This window comes from Lissotriton vulgaris, chromosome 11 (genome assembly GCF_964263255.1).
Source record: "Lissotriton vulgaris chromosome 11, aLisVul1.2, whole genome shotgun sequence".
Lineage (NCBI taxonomy): Eukaryota > Metazoa > Chordata > Amphibia > Caudata > Salamandridae > Lissotriton > Lissotriton vulgaris.
In genome coordinates, this window is record NC_141699.1 from 239,687,399 (window position 1) to 239,708,155 (window position 20,757).

The following is a 20,757-nucleotide window of genomic DNA, read 5'->3' on the forward strand; positions in this document are numbered from 1 at the left end:
TCTACTCCCTTGACCAGTCCAATCTCTTCCCCAGTGAAGTCCCACACTTCTGGTGCTACAGTCTCCCTTAGATCCCATGGGAGCTCATCCACTGTCAAGGTAGGATACAGCTCCACACATATTCTTGAGTTTGCGACTTTGAAGTCAGCGTCATCATCGTTTGTTAATACCTCCACTCCCTGCGGGGTGCAATATATCGTACAATTTAATTTACACAAAAGGTCTCTTCCCAATAAACATACAGGACTAGAATCGCAAACCACAAACTGATGCTCATCGCTATATTTCCCTATTTTCACCTGTACTGGTTCTGTCAATGGGCTTGTTATTCTTCTGTTTGCGACCCCCACCACTTGGATTGTCTCTCCAGACATGGGCAGGCCTGGAACTGCGGCTGATCTTATCGTGGATCGGGTGGCTCCTGTGTCTACTAAGAATGTCGTGGGGCACCCTGCCACTTCGGCCTCAACGTAGGGTCCCCTTTGGTCCACATCTAAGGCTGCCCCGAGGGTACAGTCTTCTCTCTCTACTCTCTGTCCTGTTAAGGGATCAACGTAATAGCACTCCTCTCCTCCTACGAACAGAGGCATCTGTCTATAGGTCTTTCCCGTTGTCCCTATTCTGGGTGGTTGAGGGAACTGGGCTCGCGGAGCTGGGGTCCCCCCTTTGACCACCCTTCCTTGGTACGGCGTTACCCCTCTTCCTGGAGTGCTTTGAACCTCTTCCTCCTCTACTTCTTGTTCTCCAATTTCAACGTTGTAGGGACACTCGCGTTTCCAATGCCCCACCTCGTTACACTGGTGGCACCGGGTCGTCTTTTTCAATGCCGCAATGTCTACCCTAGGTCTAAAGGTGGAGTTCTCCTCACTGCCCTTGTTCTGACTATACTGTTTCTTACCCCCAGTTCCTGTTCCCTGTTGTTGTTGCTGTTGTCCACCCTTACCAGCTGACTGCATCTGTACCACCATCAGTTTTTCTTTTAGCTTCTTTGCCTTTGAGTCTATCTCATCACAGCAGTACCTAGCATATCTCAGAATTTCATCCAAAGGTTTATTTTGCCAACAAATCAAGTGTTGCTGAATCATTAAACTAATATCCGGTCTCAAACCCAAAACAAACTTAGACACAAACTGCCCTATGTCTTTCGGGTCCATTACATCCAGCCCGCTATATTGTTTAAACGCCTTCAGCAATCTCTCATAATATTCATGAACTGTCTCTTTGGGTTCCTGCCTAGTTCGATCTATTTTGACCCAATCTATGTCCTGCATTGGCACCTTGTCTTTCAGCCAAGTCATCACTCTCTCGTATTTTACCATTACTGTCTCGGACGGTCCATTGGTCCGTGCATCTCTCTCTGGTTCTGCTGTGGGCCACTCAGCACTAACCTTACATGCTGTCCACAAGTCTCCTGGTACTACAATGTCGAACAGTGTGTTCAGATCTATCCATAGTACTTTGGAGATCTTTACAAACCTCTCCACCTGTTTGTACCATTCAACTGGATTCTCCCTCAACTTAGGGAAGGAGTTGGTAAAGGCTGCTAAGTCCCCCCTACTCCATGGCACATGCACATAGTTCCCGTTTGCAACCTCACGCAAAGGGTATGCCTCTACTCTCTGCAGTCCTCCCTCTGGGGTCATCCCAAGCATGCTTCTCCTGACGGTCCCTTTCTTGGACCACCTTTCTTCCCATTTATCCAGCGCTCTCCATGTCCTTATTCCCGTGATCAGTTCCCTTATGTGTGTTTTTAATCCTATTGTTCTTCTCTCCTCTAGGTCCTGATCTGAATAATGTAGCCTATGGTTACCCTGTAATGCTTTGGTCCTTGACAGGTCTACCATATATTTTCCTGCCAGTTCAACTAATCTCTCATGTGCCGCTCTCGCTTTCCGAGTGATGTCCTTTGCCATGAACAGTATCTCATCCTGCTCATACATCTCCATTCTCTCTAGAGGCAAGGTACCATCCACCATGTCATCCAGATCTGACTTTAGGCTGGCGACATCAAGTCTCTTGGCTTTTATCTCGGCTCGCAGTATGTCCTTCTTAGGGGGTTCACTAGTCTCTCTACCGTCCCAACTCCGAGTCCTACGCTTGGGCCCAGGGGAGTTAAGGAGAGTTCTCCCTTGTTCCCATCTCTCTAGGTCCCATGCTCGGCCATCCTGTCTTGGAAGGTGATGAAACACAGGCCTGTTTCCCCCAATCTCATTTTGTCCACTCTCTCTGTCCTCTCTCGCTCCCTGGTAGGATTCCCTGCTGTTCTCCCTCCTGTCGCTATCCTCTCGTTGTCTAGTGTCACTCAGGATTCGGTAAGTTCCTTCTCGGCTCCCCATCTCCCCAGGACTGCGTTCATGTCCGTAGCCACAGGGGTTATGGCGAGGTCTCTCGCAACTCTCGTTCTGTCCACTATTGCCAGACGCATAGTGGGTGCACTTAAAACTGTTCCTGTACTCCTGCGTTCTCCTATCCCCTTCGCTGTGAATTGGGCGAGACACCCCCCCACACTCCGGGCTCCTGTTTTCCAGGTCTGGTCTACCTCCACTCCTGGTATGACGAGTGTCTCCGCTACCGTCCTGACCCTTCCCGTCCCACTCCGGACTGCTTTCGTCAGCCCCACAGTGAGTCCGGGTCCTGCTGTCCTGGCTTTCCCTTCCAGCTTCCGCTGCTATGATGCTCTTGTGAGCCTCTACTGCCTCATCCCATTTCTTCATGTACTCGCTTAGCTCCTGGAAGGATTTCCGTCCTGATCCCCTCAGGTCCTTCGGCCATCTAGGGCCCCCCGGATCTCCTGGTGGATCTACTGCTGTATGTACTGGGGTGCTCCAATCTCTCGGTCTTGTCAACTGACTTGGGGAATTGATTGTATCGTTCCTCCTTGTCATTTCTGTTCTCTCCCTGTCCAGTCGTACCTGTTCCTCCCCTCTTGCTCTCTCTGGGTCATAAATCGATACTATAGGGCCTATAGTAACAGGTACTTGCAGGGCATCTGGCAGTGCGTAGGAAGTGGCACACTCCGTTTCTGGCACCCTTTGTACCACAAACCTTCCGACTACCTTCTGCACCGGGCTAGGTTGAGACAACTCTTTACTTGCCGTGGGATCCCAATCTGTAGTGGGAAGCGGTCCATACTCCCCTATACCAGGCCCCCCTTCTCTGCATGGCTCGACATTTCCTATCTCTTTATTGTACGGGGGTGGCCTATCTGTTAGTAACCTATTTATCAGGCTGTCTTCTGTCTCGCTCTCATCATCCTCCTCGCATGGGCTCTTGTTTCCTGCCACCTCTAATACTGGGTACAGTTTGTTTACTTCAAGGTTATGCACTCTCCATCTTTTAGCATCCGCATCCCATTTGGCATCCTGCACTGCTCTTACCGATCGTTTCACCCTTTCTTGTTGTCTATTCAGGTTCCTCTCGTGCGCTGCCCTAATCCATGCATTGAGAGCTTCAAACTGGGTCGGTCTAGGCATAGGTCTCTCTGAGGTCATGACTGCTTTTAATCGATGTAGCACCTCTAATCTGAACGTCCCGTACTTTGGAAACGTCAGTTCCTCATTTCCTTCTGTAATCTTACTCCACTCTGAAATCCATAATATAGTGTGTAAGCCAACATTTGTCGCCATATAATAAGCCGGCGTACCCTCCGGCGGGGCTTCTTCCCCATCATAAGATCTCCGTCTCTCTCTTTTAAACACTGCTCTTAACCATTTAAAACATTTCATGATTAAACGTACAATTTCCAGCCTCGCTATTCTGTTTACTTCCTGATGACAATCCACCAATCCTAGCGCGGCTTTGCTAGCTGGCCTATCACAGCGCGGTCTTGCTCCGGCCGGCCAATCCCAGCGCGGCACTTTCTGACATCACTCGCCTCCGCTTCGCAGCAGCACCCCTCCTTTCTCAGCTCGTCTCCCGGTCACACATGCGTCCCATTCATACACCGAAAAATGACTACTTCCGACCAAGCCGTCACTTCTCTTGACTGTACGTCCACAGTCTATCTGTAATTGTCACCACAACTGACGGAATATCTTCCGTCTCTCTGATAGGTTGCTTACACACAGTAACTTCCGACCAGCGTCCGTTACTCACGCACTCACACTTACGTTCCCCCTATCTCGGTCCTGCGGGCGATCAATGGTACCTCATGACCCCCTTCACACTGGTTGACAATTACTCTGGATGTCCGATACACCCGAACCACTTAAGCTCTCCTTGAACTTAAGATTTGCACCGGTTGCGCGCGCTCACAACCTGTTCCGCAGTCACTCTACAGGCATTCAACTCCGCCAGACATTACAACATAGATACAACACAAAAACACCGCAATCTAACACGCATGACCCTTTATACTCACTCTCGACCGATACTGCTGCTTTTCTGTCTCACGTCATCCGGACCTTCTTCGGCGGGCGGTTCTTCCGATCATCGATCTCTAGGGGCCTTGGGGTAATCTAACCTGGCCTAGATCACCTTCCTCAAGAAGGCAACCATCCTCTATAGCTACCAACTGCAGGGGCGAGATTTTAGATCTCTATCTTATCACTCTAGATCTAAACCCCGTTCTGGTCGACTGAACCTTTATTGCCTGTCATTGAGGAAAGAAAGTGCATCCAATACCAGGTTAGTTGATCAATAATGGGCTCGACCCTGAAAAACCACAGAATACTTGTAGCTTTTAAAGATTTATTACAGAGTCAAAGTTAACTGCAATTACAGGCATCTCAAAATGAGGTTCAAAAGATATACAGGCACCACTACATACATGTGCTCTCGGAAAGCCCTCAGACGAGCAAAGAACACAACTAGGACTAGTTCCAAAATTAAAAGGGCTGCAAGCATAGACACATATTGTGATCTCTCCATCATTTACAAGAGGAGGGAAGGTTTCAGGTTAGGCTGTCCCTACCCTGCTCTAGATGGTATCCCTACTTAACAGAGTCCCAACCTACCAAAAGGTGTCAGCTGCGAATGACTTCCTAAGAAGATCACCCACACTTAGTCTCTAGGTGAAAACCTATGATCGCCAGTCATGACCCCTCTCTGCCTACCCATCCGCTCTCTGAAGGGTCCTCAGGCAACTGCTCTAACTCCACCCCGGGGTGCTGACCCTAATACAAAACACAATAACATTTGAGACGCCCCTCGTGAGACGCCCCTCACGTGGTGTCGATTCTGGCTTTTTCCATGATGATCTTCCTCTGGGCCTCGTGCGTTAGCGTTGACCTTGCTTCTCAGACTCTTCTCCGGCCCGCCGATACCCCCTAAAACATTCCTGAACCCTCCTCCATGTCTGCACCAGTCTCTTGAACAAAACTCTATTCATCCAATTATTAATTGTATCCCCCTCACATATGCAGACAGACATCCGTAGCTGAATCCCCATTCCCATAGACTTCTAACAGAAGTTTGCAACTTATTTCCTGACACAGCTCGGCCTGTACCAGTACGTGCAAATCAGAAACCCTTTTATCACTTCAGGCCTACAACAATTCTCGCAAAGGTCAAACTAAAATAACATGTTAGCATCTTATTGTTAATTAATAAAACACATCTATGGAATATAAATCTTAACGAATAAACAAATCTTTGTAACATTAGTGCAATCCATGTCAATGCAAAGGTATACGTTCTAAACGCTTCTGGCCTAGCCATAAGGCCCGTTCCCTTCTATGCCTTGCAGCATGACATTCTTCTATTAGCAGCTACATGACATGGATCATGATTAATCACATCTAATAAGGTTATACATTTTCACACAATTCTGCATTAGTTCCACTTCTGTATGAAATCACTAGATTAACTACACATTTCGAAGTATAGGTGAATATATTTTCAGCACTCATAGCATTTCTCTTATGATTTGTGCGTACTACTTGTAACTTTGGTAAACTCATACATTTTGTTCAGTTTGCGCTCTCTCACATGTACACAGTTCGCACTCTCTTAAACACACACACACATAAAGAGAAAAACACATACAAACACAAAGGATCAACCACTCACATTATGAACCTTACCCACCTCACTGCAGCACCTGCGTCTCCTCCACTACTACACTCTAATATTGGCTGAGTGCCAATAGAGGCCAATAAGGCCAAATATTGCTCTTACCCACTAAGCTTTGAAGGTTGGCAGACAAAGTGCTAGTTGTCTCCAGGCCCAGTTAAAAAACAATTTCCTACCTCTGCCCAATGTAGATTGGGTAAAAATATATTTTGTCTCCCATAAAACGTTCCTTAAATAATTCCGATATGTGTGGTAATTAATGTTATTGCATGTGTTAAAATTATAAGTTGTGCCGCTAACACAGCAATCACACAATTTTACCGGTATACATTTTTGGAAACTTGTATAAACGTTTCCTATCCACACTCCAATGCTTCAAAGTGAAACGTTTTTCGCGGGGCCTGGGAAAATATGCTTGTATGCTCCCTCTTGTACCTTGTCACTGGCCTTCAAGTGAAATGTCTGCCTGCTATAGACCTCTATACCAACTAGCACTTCAGAGTTGAGCAGGTTTGTGCTATGATGTGAAAAATAAATGTTTTTGCCGCTAACCTCTAACTGCCCTTTTCTGTAAATTAAGTAGAGAGCTGTCAGGCCTAAAGAAAAATGCCCCACCACCGCCCCTTGTGATAGCACTGAGAGCACTTAGTACTTTTATAGATTTTAAATAACAAGCTGTGAAAAATTCAAAAATATGTAACATGCTGATGCCTTTCACTGTTGTGTCAGGTACATCAAAATCATTTCTCGAGTCTTGATATGTTGACTCAATTTAGAATAATGTTAGAATGGGTGAATACGACGTTGATATATACCATAATATGTGTAGGCCAGACAACAGTAATACCAATAAATGCAATGTCAATGTATACCATATCCTATGTCAGCATAACAATGTCAATACCCATAAATGCAATGTCAATGTATGCAATATCTATGCCCTCACAAAAGTGTTGATACTGGTAGAAACAATGTCAATGTGTGGCATAATCCATGCACACATAACAATGTTGATACAAGTAGAAATAATGTCAAAGTACACAATGATCTAGGCATGTATACCAATTTCAGTATCTGCAAAGACAATATCAACGTAAGCTATGACAACTGTACGCGCAATATTGAGAATATCGGTAAAAATTATTTCAATGACTGCCACATTATTTGTTGAAATTTTAAAGAACTTGTACCTTGGCTGTCAGATTCACCCAAAGTGACCACCCCATCAACCCTGAGTCAGAGACACATGGTCAGACAGGCCCGGCAACCCCAAAACAGCGGCTATCAAGTGACAGGTCACAGTTGGGGTCTCACTTAGCCCAAGGGCAAATTTGCACCAAAAGAAAGCGCTAATCAATCCCACAGATAGTCAGTTACACCACAAACAGGTCCAAAGAAATTGACCCCAATAAAACACATTTTGTCAAAGGCATGCATTCCCTGAAAATACCACAAAGCTAGATGCCACATGCAGATAGAAATACTAAGCCAATCATGACACAACATGCAAGCCACATGTAGTGATCACAGGTACCCCATACCAGACATTTGGACACATGCACACTGGCCCACACTAGCTCTCACTGAGGTGGAAAGACATCTGTGTCCTTACCAGATGACCAAACGTGTTATTTATGACTAAGATGCTTATTCAAGAATTAAGAATCAGTTTATTGTACTTCACAAGATGTATATATTGTCAGCCTAAACTTTGTACAGCGAGAGACCTTCTTCAGAAACACTCTGCAGCCGCTGAGTTTAATAAAAAAAAATCCTGGTTTGCCAAACACCTTTTTATTTCTTTAAAGCGATTTCATATCCAAGCAACAAAAATGTAAAACAAAATTGTTCACATGCCCTAAAACAGGGCATTAGACAAACAACCAGTGCTACTATCTAAAGTTTGCACAGGAAAAACCTGGAGAAAATCTTTTGCACCAAGTTTGTAGTCTGAGAAATTGTGACTGCAGCAAACACAGCATGCTTCAGTCAATAGTGGAGTCAATAAATCAATCAATCAGTATTTGTTCAGTGACTACTCACCTGTGAGCATATCAAGGTGCTGGGGAGTGGGCTCCAGGTCTGACTGTATGCTGAGGTTCAGTCATAGAGGCCTGTCTTGGGATCCTTCCAGAATTGGGACAGCGACGGGGATAGCCTGGGGTGGAGAGGCAGGGTGTCCCACGCTTGAAGGTGACTGTTTTGTTGAATGGGAGCCAGTAGTATTCTCATAGGTATTTGGAGATGTGGCTGTAGTGGGGGATGTTGAGGACCAGTCTGGCTGCAGTTTTCTGAAGGTACTGTAGTTTCCTGTGGAGTTTCTGGGTGACGCCTGCGTAGAGTGGGTTGCCGTAGTCAAGTCTGCTGCTGAGTGTGTAGGTGACGTCTTTCTGGCCTCTGTGGGGATCCATCTGAAGGACTCTTGAAGCAGGTAAAGAGCAGGGAAGCATGATGAGGAGACAGCATTGATCTGGTGGTTCATAGTGAGCGAGGAGTCCAGTGTGATGTTGAAGATTTGTGAGTGGTCTGTGGGTGTGGGGGGTTCTTAACGCAGAAGACCATGATTGGTTTTGGGGTGTTCCTAATGCAGTAGGCCACCAAGAGTCTTTCCAAGCGGAGGTGTTGGGCCCCAGGATGGGGACTTTGGTCTCGTCTGAGTTGAGCTTGAGGTAGCTGTCTTTCTGGCAATTGTGGGCTTATTGGCGAGGGAGAGGATCATCTTGGTGTAATCTGTGTAGGAGACAATGTTGAGTCCATGGTTCCTGACTGTGTCTGTGAGCGGGGCAATGCAGATGTTGAAGAGAGTGGGGTTCCGGGAAGAGCCCTAGGGGACTCCAGCAGCTGATCTCTGTGGGTTCTGAGTGTAATAGTGGTAGTCTGACTCACAGTGTTCTACCGGTGAAGGAGGAGCAGGTCCAGACCAGGGCTTTGCTGTGGATGACAGCGTCATGGAGTCTCGTGCTTACGGTGTGGTGGGAGATGGTGTCAGAGGCGGCGAGAGGTCCAAGAGGATGGGACTGCTGTTTTTTCCCGGTCGAGAAAGGAGCCGATTTTATCAATGGCGGTGAGGAGGGAGGTCTCAGTGCCGTGGTTGCTTTGGATGCTGGATTGAGATGAATCCAAGATGAAGCATGGGGGGAAAATCCGTTCTGCTCGCGGATTTTGCGGATTTTTGGTAAATTCGCAATCCGCGAGATTCGAGAATTTCCCGCAAAATCCGCGAGCGGAACGGATTGGGTCAAAAGTTCAAACTGACTTTTGTACCTCTTTTAGAATGGCGCCGGCAAGCTGCCAGAGCCATTCTAAAATAGTTACAAAAGTCAGCTTCAACAGGAAGCTCTAATAGATAAAGTAAAGCAGGTGCTGCTCAAATTCAGTTACACAATCATTAATCACCCCAAACTTGGGGTGAATAATGATTGTGTAACCTAATTTGACCTTCAACTCGAGCACCTGCTTTACTTTATCTATTACTGCTTCCTGTTGAAGCTATTTGTAGCTATTTTAGAATGGTGCTGGCAGCTTGCCGGCGCCATTCTAAGTGGGGCTGAGGGCAGAAGGGCACAAAAGTGGGACAGAGGGCAGAAGGGGACAAAAAATGAGTGGGGCAGAGGGCAGAAGGGCACAGAAACGAGTGGTACAGAGGGCAGATGGGCATAAAAAACGAGAGGGTGGCAGTGATTAACCAGGCAAAAAAAAAACCAGTGAAAACGCAAAGCGCCTCGCGAACACGCGCTAACACGCAAAGCACCCCGCGAACACTCAAAAATAAAAATATTCCACAAATGCGCACAAATTCGCACATTTTGCGGATTGCGAATTCGCAAATCCGCAAATTCGCTGATAGCGAATTCGCAAAATTCGCCCATGCTTATCCAAGACATGGTTTTCTTTGATAAACTTGGAGAGTTGAGCATTGATTGCCTTCTCAATGACCTTGGCTGATAAATTCTTGAGGTCTGTCAAGTCGGCGGATGGTTTCTTCAGCATTGAGTTGATCTTGGCGTGTTCCAGTCTTCGTGGAAGGTGGTGATCACGATGGAGCAGTTGATGGTGAGGGGTGGTTTAGGGGCGATTTAAATGGTGGCTCTTTAGAAGATGTGGCACAGTCAGGGGTCCAAGGGCGCTCTGGAATGAATGCTCTTCACATTCTTGAGAGTGTCACCTGTGGTGAGGGGGTCCTTAAACCTAGAATCTGTTGGGGATGAAGTTGTCGCGTGTGGTTGTGGCAGAAGTGATGGGCTGGTCTTTGGTGTTGATGCTGGCTTAGATCTGCTTGTTCTTGTTGTGGAAGTAGGTGTTGAGTTTGTTGCAGAGTTCTTTGAGGGTGGAACTTCTGTGGTCTCGCTGTTGAGTTTGGTTCACTCCTTGATGATGGTGAAGAGTCTTAGTTGTTGTGTGTGTTGGTGTTGATTCTATCTCGGAGGGCCGTTTTCTTTGTAGTTTTGAGGAGGAGGTGATGTGCCATAACGGCAGCTTTGAAGGCTGCGTGGGCTTCCGGGATTTTGTTGTTCCTCTATCTCCTCTCGAGCTGACTATAGGTGCATCTGGACTAGTGGAGGGTGGCAGTGAATAAACTGGCTTTCTGGGAGTATTGGTTGCCGGATGCTTTCTTGAGGGGCACAAGCCAGTCAGATCAGTTGGAGATCTGTCGTGTAGGTTGCGTGCTGAGGTATTGGCGCCTGTGGAAGTTGGTGGTGTGGTTGCGCTGAGGGAGGCAGTGAGATGATCTTCATTGACCATGTTCCAGTTACAGCGGGGGCTGTGGGTGCAGTTGTGTACAGTGGGTTTGGTGAAGGCAAAATGTATGCATTGGGGGCGGGTCCAGAGGAGTTTGAACGTATGGCTGTAGGTGATGTTTTTGCTGACAGAGAAGACAGGGTTGAGTGTGTGTCCTGCTGCGTGGGACGAAGAGGTCACTAGCTGCTTCAATCCAATGTTGGTGAGATTCTCCAGAAGGGATGTGGTGTTCTGGTCATTGGGGTTGTCCAGGTGAAAATTGAGGTCACCAAGAAGGATGTCATTGGTAGATGTGAGAGCCTGGGGTTTGATGAAGGTATCAGTGGAAGGCAGGCGGGGGTCAGGAGGTAGATGAGGGTGCCGTGGAGTGTGGTGTTGGGGTTGGTCTGGACCTGAAATGTTGCATGGGTGCCGTTGGGTCGTCTGAGTGAGTGGACAGTTGGAGGGAGCTCTTGTAGATGATGGTGCGGTCCTTGAAGGTGATCTTGTAGCCAGTGAAGATGGCGATGACAATGTCCGGGTCCAAGCTGTGGTTCATCCAGGTTTCAGTGAAGAAGGCATTGTCAGGGAAGACGGACTTGAGGAGGTCCCAGATTTTGGTGCTATGTTTGTGGAGGGAGCGCGTGTTGAGAAGGATGCAGCTGAGCCAGTCAGGTATGCTGTGAGTCGGCTGGGTGGCAGGAGGGGCTGTAGTGCCAAGGTGGGTGAGGAAGCAGCTGCAGTTTCATCAGGAGAAGGATCCTTGGGTGTCCTTTAGCAATGTAAGGTGGCACTACACTAAGGTGGCAGGCGGCATGGCAACTGGTGCTGAGGGTGAGGAGGGTGCTGGTGTCGTATCAGGGGAAGGTCAGAGAACCAGGGTCCATAGCATTGGATGTGGTCCAGTCGCAGACAGGCGCAGACGAGCTTGTCTATGCATAGCTTGCCTTTTGCCTTCTGTTCCCCCGGCGCCATGCCCTCTGCGCACAGGCGCAGTGGCCGCCATGAAGTAGCTTGAGGAGGAGGGTTGAACAGCTGGGAGGAGGGAAACATGGCACTGGAAGCGGGCAGGCCACGGAGTTTAAGCAGCTGCAGGGGTACAGCGCTGAAAAAAGAGAGTGAAAAAAGAATTAAAAATGGGAATAAGAGAAAAAGTAAGAAAGAATGCAAAGAAGGCAGAGGGAAAAAAAGAGACAGAAAGCACAAGGACACAGGGCAGACTAGCAGCTAAGCAAAGATGCTCCCTACTAGAACACCGGGGTTGAGGCACAGGCTGGAGCCTGCATGTGGAGGAGGGACACAAACCACCAACCAGCAAGGGTCAGTGGACCTACAAGGGTCAGCAGCGATCAAGTGGATCTGTGCAGGGTGGAAAGCAGTTCACTGACAAGGTCAGCGAAATTGCGTCTTTCGTGCTGCAGCGGCCACCATTAAGTAGTGTGAGGGGGAGGGCTGGACAGCTGGCAGATGGGAAGCAGGAAGTGGGTAACCCTAGTGCTGGAAAGGGTTGGGCCCTTAATTTGATATTTGTGTGCATCTCACAGTAAATATTTCCTCATATACATGTTTGTCAAATTTTGATATGTAACTATGATATTCTTTTAGGTAAAATTAGAATGCTCCATTTCTTTTAAGCCATAAAGCACCAATAGTGAAAAAGAACTTTGCTCCTCGACCTCTCCATGGCATTCAATACAGTCTCATACAACACTCTCATCAACAGACTGTACAAGATAGGCATATAGCAAGATGCCCTCAAGTGGACTGCCTCCTTCTTTTCCTTCCAGGATACACACAGAACATCTGACTGCCTCCCTTCACCTCTGCACCCAAAGACACAATATGTGGCATACCACAATGACCATTCCTCAAACCACCCTGTTCAACATCTACATGACCCCCCTTAAAGACGTCATCAGATTGCACTGACTCAACATCATCTCATATGCAGACAACACTCAACTGATCTTCTTGCACACTGAGGACCCCTCCAGTGCCAAACGCAACTTCCATGACACCATGACCAATGTATACAAATGGATGAAATAAAACTGGATGAAATAATACTGCCTCCAACTCAATGCCAACAAAACCGAAGTACTGATCTTTGGAAAGAGCACTACCACATGGGAGGACAGCTGGTGGACTGCAGTACTCGGACCTACTCCCACATCATCCGACCCTGCATGCAAACTCGGCATCATCCTTCACAGTCAACTAATAGTGAAATGAAAAGTCATTGCGGTTGCCTTTTTCTGCTTCCATACACTATTCCTACTCTTAAAAATCTTCAGATGGATTCCAACCAACACCAGGAAGAACGTCACTCAGGCCCTCGTCCCTAGCCGCCTCAAGTATGGCAATGCACTCTATGCGGGCATCTGCAACCAGCTCCTCAGAAGACTCCAGACCATAAAGAACACTGCAGCTAGGCTCAACCTGGACCTCCCAAATGAACCCACATCACCCCCCACCTGAGAGACCTCCACTGGCTCCCCATCCAGAAGAGATGGCAGTTTAAAATCCTCATGCATGCCGACAAAGCCCTCCATGACCTATGATCTGCCTGCATCAACCATCGACTGAAATTCCACTAATTCTCAAGACACCAGCACTCCTTTTCACTTGCCCTCGCGTACACACCCCACATCCATCGCAGAGGTGGCCCTTTCTTCTCCATCACTGACAAGACCTGGAATAACATTCCCCTCCAGCTTTGTATAGCCCCACACTGGCAGACTACAGAAAGAGACTCAAGATCTGGCTCATCGATGGAGACACAGCATCCAGAAACCACTAAGTGTGACAGTGTTGGGCTTTCAAATACTGTTTGATTGATTGATTGGGTGTTTTCTTCATTAAAACTTTGACAGATTATTTTCTAACTGCAAAACAATTCTGTGGATGTATGTTATATTTTACAATGGTTTCACATTCTTTTTCATTCACTTTGGTTTTGGTGCAAAAATCTTCATATAAAATAAACATGTGCAATGCTTATTGTTCAATTGCCTGTTAAATATACCTCTGGATACGTGCTTTGAAACATGGTCACATACATTTTTTCATCAGAACTGAGAATCATAAATATGGTTCACACTAGGACTGGTTTGCACTAGAAGCTCATCTACCTCAAAACACATGGTTCCAATTCTTAAACCACAAATGCAGGAGCTCTTCCCCTGTCTGCTATTTGTATTTTCTTGCGTGAATTCAGAATATATCAATCTGAGTACTGGAGTGAAAACTTGGGCTTCAATTTATTTCACATATACTGTTATTGAACATTAAGGGGTCGATTCCGATTCGGGAAAAAAAACGTACGTACGATTTGTATCCGGAGCCCTCTCCGTACGAATCGTACCCGTCGGTCCGAGTCGCATAGTACCATCTGTATTCCGTGAATCTGTCCGAATTGTCACGATCCGTATGCATTGCAAGGCTGAAACCGTGAACCGTACGACTCGTACACATGCCGTATGACTCGTACACATGCCGTACAACCCGACGAGTACGATCTGGACCGGGGTATGAGGACGCGATTTGTACGGTCCACGTCAGGTAAGGGCGAGTCATATGGAAAAGCACACAAACACATACACACCGTATGGTCCGTACACCCCATGCTCGCAGGGGTACGGTGCGTACCCCTGCGATCATGGGTTGTACGAGCCGTACCCCATGTACGATGGGTGTACGAGCCTACCCCATGTACGATGGGTGTACGAGCCGTACCCCATGTACGATGGGTGTACGAGCCTACCCCATGTACGATGGGTGTACGAGCCGTACCCCATGTACGATGGGTACATTCATCGTACATGGGGTACGGCTCGTACACCCCATGATCGCACGGGTACGCACCATACCCCTGCGATCATGGGGTGTACTCACCGTACCCGGGGGGCCGTTCGTACCTGTTTTGGGGCGAACTCTGCTTTTACGGCTGTTTTTCAGCTCCCGTAGAAAAAGGGTCATACCATGCGTACCCGACACGTATCGAACTTACTGGGTCGTAAAAACCAGCCGCGAACCATACAGAGATTAGAGTCGTACGGTCTCTGTACGACTCGTACGGAGTACGGCTCCTGGTACGAATCGGACTTCATCGTACGTACGGGGGACGTTGCAGGGTACGATTCGTACGGGAAAAACGCTCTGAACGGCTATTCGGAACGGTTTTTCCCGAATCGGAATCGGCCCCTAAATGTAGAGAAAACATGAATTAAAGCACTCATCCATAACGTCTTTTACTTTTCCATAGTGCCACTGTAAATACAAAGATGCTGTAAAATATAGACTAACACAGATAAGTCTTTTGAATATTGGATTAACCCCTTAGCTGCTTGGGTAATTTTCCTGCTGTGCTGGGGTGCGGGGTGAGCATAGCGCCCCGGTGCTGATGACGAGCTCAGCTCATCATGAGCTACAGTGCTCCTGTACTCTTGACAAGCTGAGCTCGTCATGGCCACACCCGTTTCAATAGAACGTTCAGCACAGAGGGGAATTATCCCAGCGTGCGAGCTTTCTGATGGCAATGACGAGCTGAGCTCGTCATCAGCACAGGAGCACCGTGGCCGATGACAAGCTGAGCTCGTCATCATCACACAAGGGGTTAAGAAACCAACACGCAGGTTTTATGAATTGCACTTGCTGAGTCTGTATTTTGCTGGTTTCCGTTGGCCTGAAAAGAGGCAAAGAGCAGACATCACAAAAATGTGCATGCTTTGCTGTTGGAATGGGTGAATACAATTTCAACGAATACCATGATATATGTAGGTCTGACAACGGCAATACCAATAAATGCAATTTCAACATCTGCCATAACCTGTGCCCACATAACAATGTCAATGCTCAGAAATGCAATGTCGGTGTATGCAATAATCTATGCCCGTGTTGATACTGGCAGTAGAAATGTCAATGTATGCCATAATCCATGCACACATAACAATGTTGTTACCAATAGACACAATATTGATGTACGTCATGATCTAGACACGCATACCTATATCAATATCAGTAAAGACAATGTTGATGTACGCTGTGGCAACTGTACGTAAACCATGTTGATAAAAATTATATCAATGACCACCATAATATTTTCAGAAGTCCTAATGAACTCGTATCTTTGCTGTCGGATTCACCCCAGATGACCTCCCATCAACCCCAAGTCAGAGATACGTGTACAAATGGGCCTTGGAACCTCAATCCATGCCTACTGAGAGCAGGTCATAGGTGTGGTCTCATTTAACTGAAAGACAAATGGGCCCCAAGGGAAAACCCAGATCAATCCCACAGAGAAATAGTTGCACCACAACCAAGTATGAGAAAATTGGCCCCAATAAAACACATTTGGGCAAAAGCGTTCATTCCCCAGAAATACAGCAAAGCTAGATGCCACACATAGATAAAAACACACTCAGACAATCAGGACACAACATGCACATCGCACGTGGTGATCATGCACTTCCCATACCAGAGCTCTCACACACACACTTCCCACACTAGCTCTCCCTGAGGTCAAGTACCATCTGTGTCCTTATCAGATTCCCAAATTTGTTAATTTATGACTGAGATGCTTTTTCAAGAATGCAGAATTATTTTATTTAACCTCACAAGATGTATATGTTGTCAGCCAAAACGTTAAACAAGAAGAGACCTTCCTCAGATGCACCCTGTCAAGACTCTCCTGGCTGCTGCGTTTAATAAATCAACTTGTTCCTGTTTTGTCAAACACCTCTTGTCTTTATTTCTTTAAGAAGAACTCATATCCGAGCAACATTTTGGTGATCCAGATAGGAGAGATTGGTCTGACAAAGTGAGTGCTGACAAAAAACAAGGACCCCAGTCCAAACTGATTGACATCTGCACAAACAAGACCAGTCAGCAGACGCAATAATGGATTAGAAGTTCTGCTGAATCCACAGAGCGAAGATCCATCCGGAGACCACCGTCACAGGGAACATGACTACATCTGATTCTTAGTTTCAGCATGTAGTGTATGGCAAACTAGGACAAGCGTGTAGATAATTTTTTCCTAATCACCACTCTAAAGAAAGTGAAGGTAGCTACAGTTTGTTTTTTGCTTGAACCGGTATACAGTCATAATATCGAACAAAAAATATCGATTGACCAAAATATCGAGTTAAAAATATAGAATGGAGACAATATCGAATGGACGGAATATAGACAACAAAAATATCGAATTTGAGGTAAGTAAGTTAATATGAATTTTTTAAAGTGTTTTTTTATGTTACTATGTGTGTGAAAAGAGTATATTTATTTTATAATTTATTTTAAATAATTAATTTAATTGTATTTAATTTTTGCGTAATATAATTCGGTAGCAGGTTGTGGGTTTATAGGGGAATAGGGTGGGAAGTAATTTAAATATAATTAGTTAAATATGTTAATTTATTTATTGGTATTTATGTTGAATTAATTGCTAATTAATTATTAATTGATAATTATTTAAGATATAATTAGTAGTTACTTTTAATTAATTGATTAATTGATAATTATGTTAATTAAATTAATTTATTTTCTGCAGCGAGTTGTGGGTTTATAGGGGAATAGGTTGGGAAGTAATTTAAATATAATTACATAAATATGTTAATTTATTTATTGGTATTTATGTTGAAATATTTGGTAATTAATTATTATTGGTAATTAATTAAAATATAATTGGTAATTAATTTTAATTAATTGATTAATTGATAATTATGTATACTTAAATTAATGTATTTTCTGCAGCGGGCTGTGAGTTTATAGGGGAATAGGGTGTGAAGTAATTTAAACATAATTAGTTAAATATGTTAATTTAATTATTGGTATTTATTTTGAATAATTGTTAATTAATTATTAATTGGTAATTAATTAAAATATAATTGGTCAATAGTTTTTGATTAATTGATTAATTGATAATTATGCTAATTTTATTAATTTCTTTTCAGTAGTGGGTTGTGCGTTTATAGGGGAATAGTGTGGGAATTAATTGAATTATAAATAATTACATTTTTAAATGTATTTATTGCTTATTTTTGTTGTAATATTAATAATTAATTTAGTGTTAATTGGTAAATATTTTGAATTATTAGGTCTTTTTTTTAATAATTACATTTCATTTGTATTTTTAATTGATTAATTAATATCTATACTAAGATAATAAAAAGAGAGCCCAAACCTTTGAGGCGGGTAATCTCAGGAACCACAGCACCAATCACAACACCCAATACAGCGTTTGAAAGGGCAGTTGCAGCAGAAGGACATAGGCTATGCAGACGCCCACCATATACATTTAAAAGGTAAAAGAAACGTGGCAGCAAAGTAGTCCCTTGTGGGCGTGTCTGCGTTGTGCTATGGGCGTGTGCTGGGGCCGTGACAAACACTGGGGGTGTGTGGTACGTTCTGCCCTTCATGCCATGTCTCATATCGTGTGCTGTGGGCGTATGCGGGGCACGGGATTACGAAAAAAAAACAAGCGGTGAGCCCAATATTTCATTGTTTTTTCTTCCCAGGTTCTGTACATTCCAGCTCCGGGTGTCAACCCTGCTCCCTTTAAATACCCCTGCACCCCATAATCATAACCCAGCCTTACTCATTAAAATACCCCAACACCCTTAAACACTAACCCATCTTAACTCTATAAATATACCCTGTACCTCAAAACCAAAACCTATCCCTAAACCCTAAAAATACCCCTGTACCCCAAAACCCAAACTTAGACCTGAACCCTATAAATACCCCTATACATCAAAACCCAAACCTACCCCTGAACCCTAAAAATACCCCTGTACCCCAAAACCCAAACCTAGCCCTGAACCCTAAAAATACCCCTGTACCCCAAAACCCAAGCCTACCCCTGAACCTTAAAATACCCCTGTACCCCAAAACCCAAACCTAGCCCTGAACCCTTAAAATACCCCTGTACCCCAAAACCCAAACCTAGCCCTGAACCCTAAAAATACCCCTGTACCCCAAAACGCAAACCTAGCCCTGAACCATAAAAATAGCCCTGTACCCCAAAACCCAAACCTACCCCTTAACGCTAAAATACCCCTGTACCCCAAAACCCAAACCTAGCCCTGAACCCTAAAAATACCCCTGTACCCCAAAACCCAAACCTAGCCCTGAACCCTTAAAATACCCCTGTACCCCAAAACCCAAACCTACCCCTGAACCCTAAATATACCCCTATACCCCAAAACCCAAACCTAGCCCTGAACCCTAAAAATACCCCTGTACCCCCAAACCCATTCCTATCCCTAAACTCTAAAACTAACCCTGTACCCCATAACCCAAAACTATATCTAAACCCTTAAAATACCCAAACACCCCAAAACATATACCTCAGTATCCCAAAACATATACCCCCTATACCCATAATTACCTTATCCAAACATTTTAAAAAACATGCTTTTAGCATTCATGCATTTAGAACGAATTTCGTGGTAAAAGCATATAAAATGTAATGCCATGCGTTATAATAACATTGCAGAGTCATGGTACTTTCTTAATGAAAGTATGCGGAGTGATGGTATGCGGAAAGAAAGTTGCGGAATAATGGGTGTTTACCCTCCCCTGGAAAGTACATTGGTGGCACGGCGGCCCACATCTCCAGCAACATACTCATATATTTTCACCACCGATTTGAAAAATGCACAGGTCTCGCTCATTGATGGCCAGCACCGACATACACTTTTAGACACACCTCCAGCCACAAGTTCTAGAATTGCGAACTTTAGAGCTGGGGAGCTACGTTCGAATCTCGGCATCAGCTCAACATCCTATGATTCCAGGCAAATCGCGTTGTCTCCCTGTGCCTACCACAAATGAATGTGTTCTCATGCCATGTTGTCGAGTTCGCGCTATATAATATTGCAAAGAAAAATAAAGTAGGGAAACTCGAGTTCACACACTACTGAACGCGCACTCTTAAGTGCATCAGCAGTGCACTGTGAATCGGAGCGTTTCACAGGCCTGTCACAGATAAGAAATGCTATCAAAACGAAATCCTACAAAACAATATACTACTAGCCGGCAGCAATTCATACCCGGACAACATTGGGACGGGCTGCTAGTATTATATAAAATTGTTAATTATTTTATAATTTTTGTAATTGGTATTAATATTTAATTTAATTTAATTTAATTCATATATGAAGTATTTACTTTCCCTACTGTTGCACTCACTGGAGTGGGAATTGTAATTTTTACCACTACGCTATCCAACGCTTTCCCTACAGTTGCAGTCTCTAGAGTGGGAATAGTCATTTGTACCTCTACGCTATCCAACGCTTTCCCTACTGTTGCACTCTCTGGAGTGGAAATAGTAATTTTTACCCTCCCGCTATCCAACACTTTCCCTACTGTTGCACTCACTGGAGTGGGAATAGTAATTTTTACCCCTACGCTATCCAACGGTTTCCCTACTGTTGCACTCACTGGAGTGGGAATAGTAATTTTTACCCCTACGCTATCCAACACTTTTCCTACTGTTGCACTCTCTGGAGTGGGAATAGTGATTTTTACCCCTACGCTATCCAACGCTTTCCCTACTGTTGAACTCTCTGCAGCTGGAATAGTAATTTTTACCTCCACGATATCCAATGCTTTCCCTACTGTTGCACTCTCTGGAGTGGGAATAGTAATTTTTACCTCTACGCTATCCAACGCTTTCCCTACTGTAGCACCCACTGGAGTGAGAATAGTAATTTTTACCCCTACGCTATCCAACGCTTTCCCTACTGTTGCACCCACTGGAGTGGGAATAGTAAGTTTTTACCCCTACGCTATTCAACGCTTTCCCTACTGTAGCACCCACTGGAATGGGAATAGTCATTTTTACCCCTATGCTATCCAACGCGTTCCCTACTGTTGCACTCTCTGGAGTGGGAATAGTAATTTTTACTCTCCCGCTATCCAATGCTTTCCCTACTGTTGCACTCATTGGAGTGGGAATAGTAATTTTTACCCTCCCGCTATCCAACGCTTTCCCTACTGTTGCACTCACTGGAGTGGGAATAG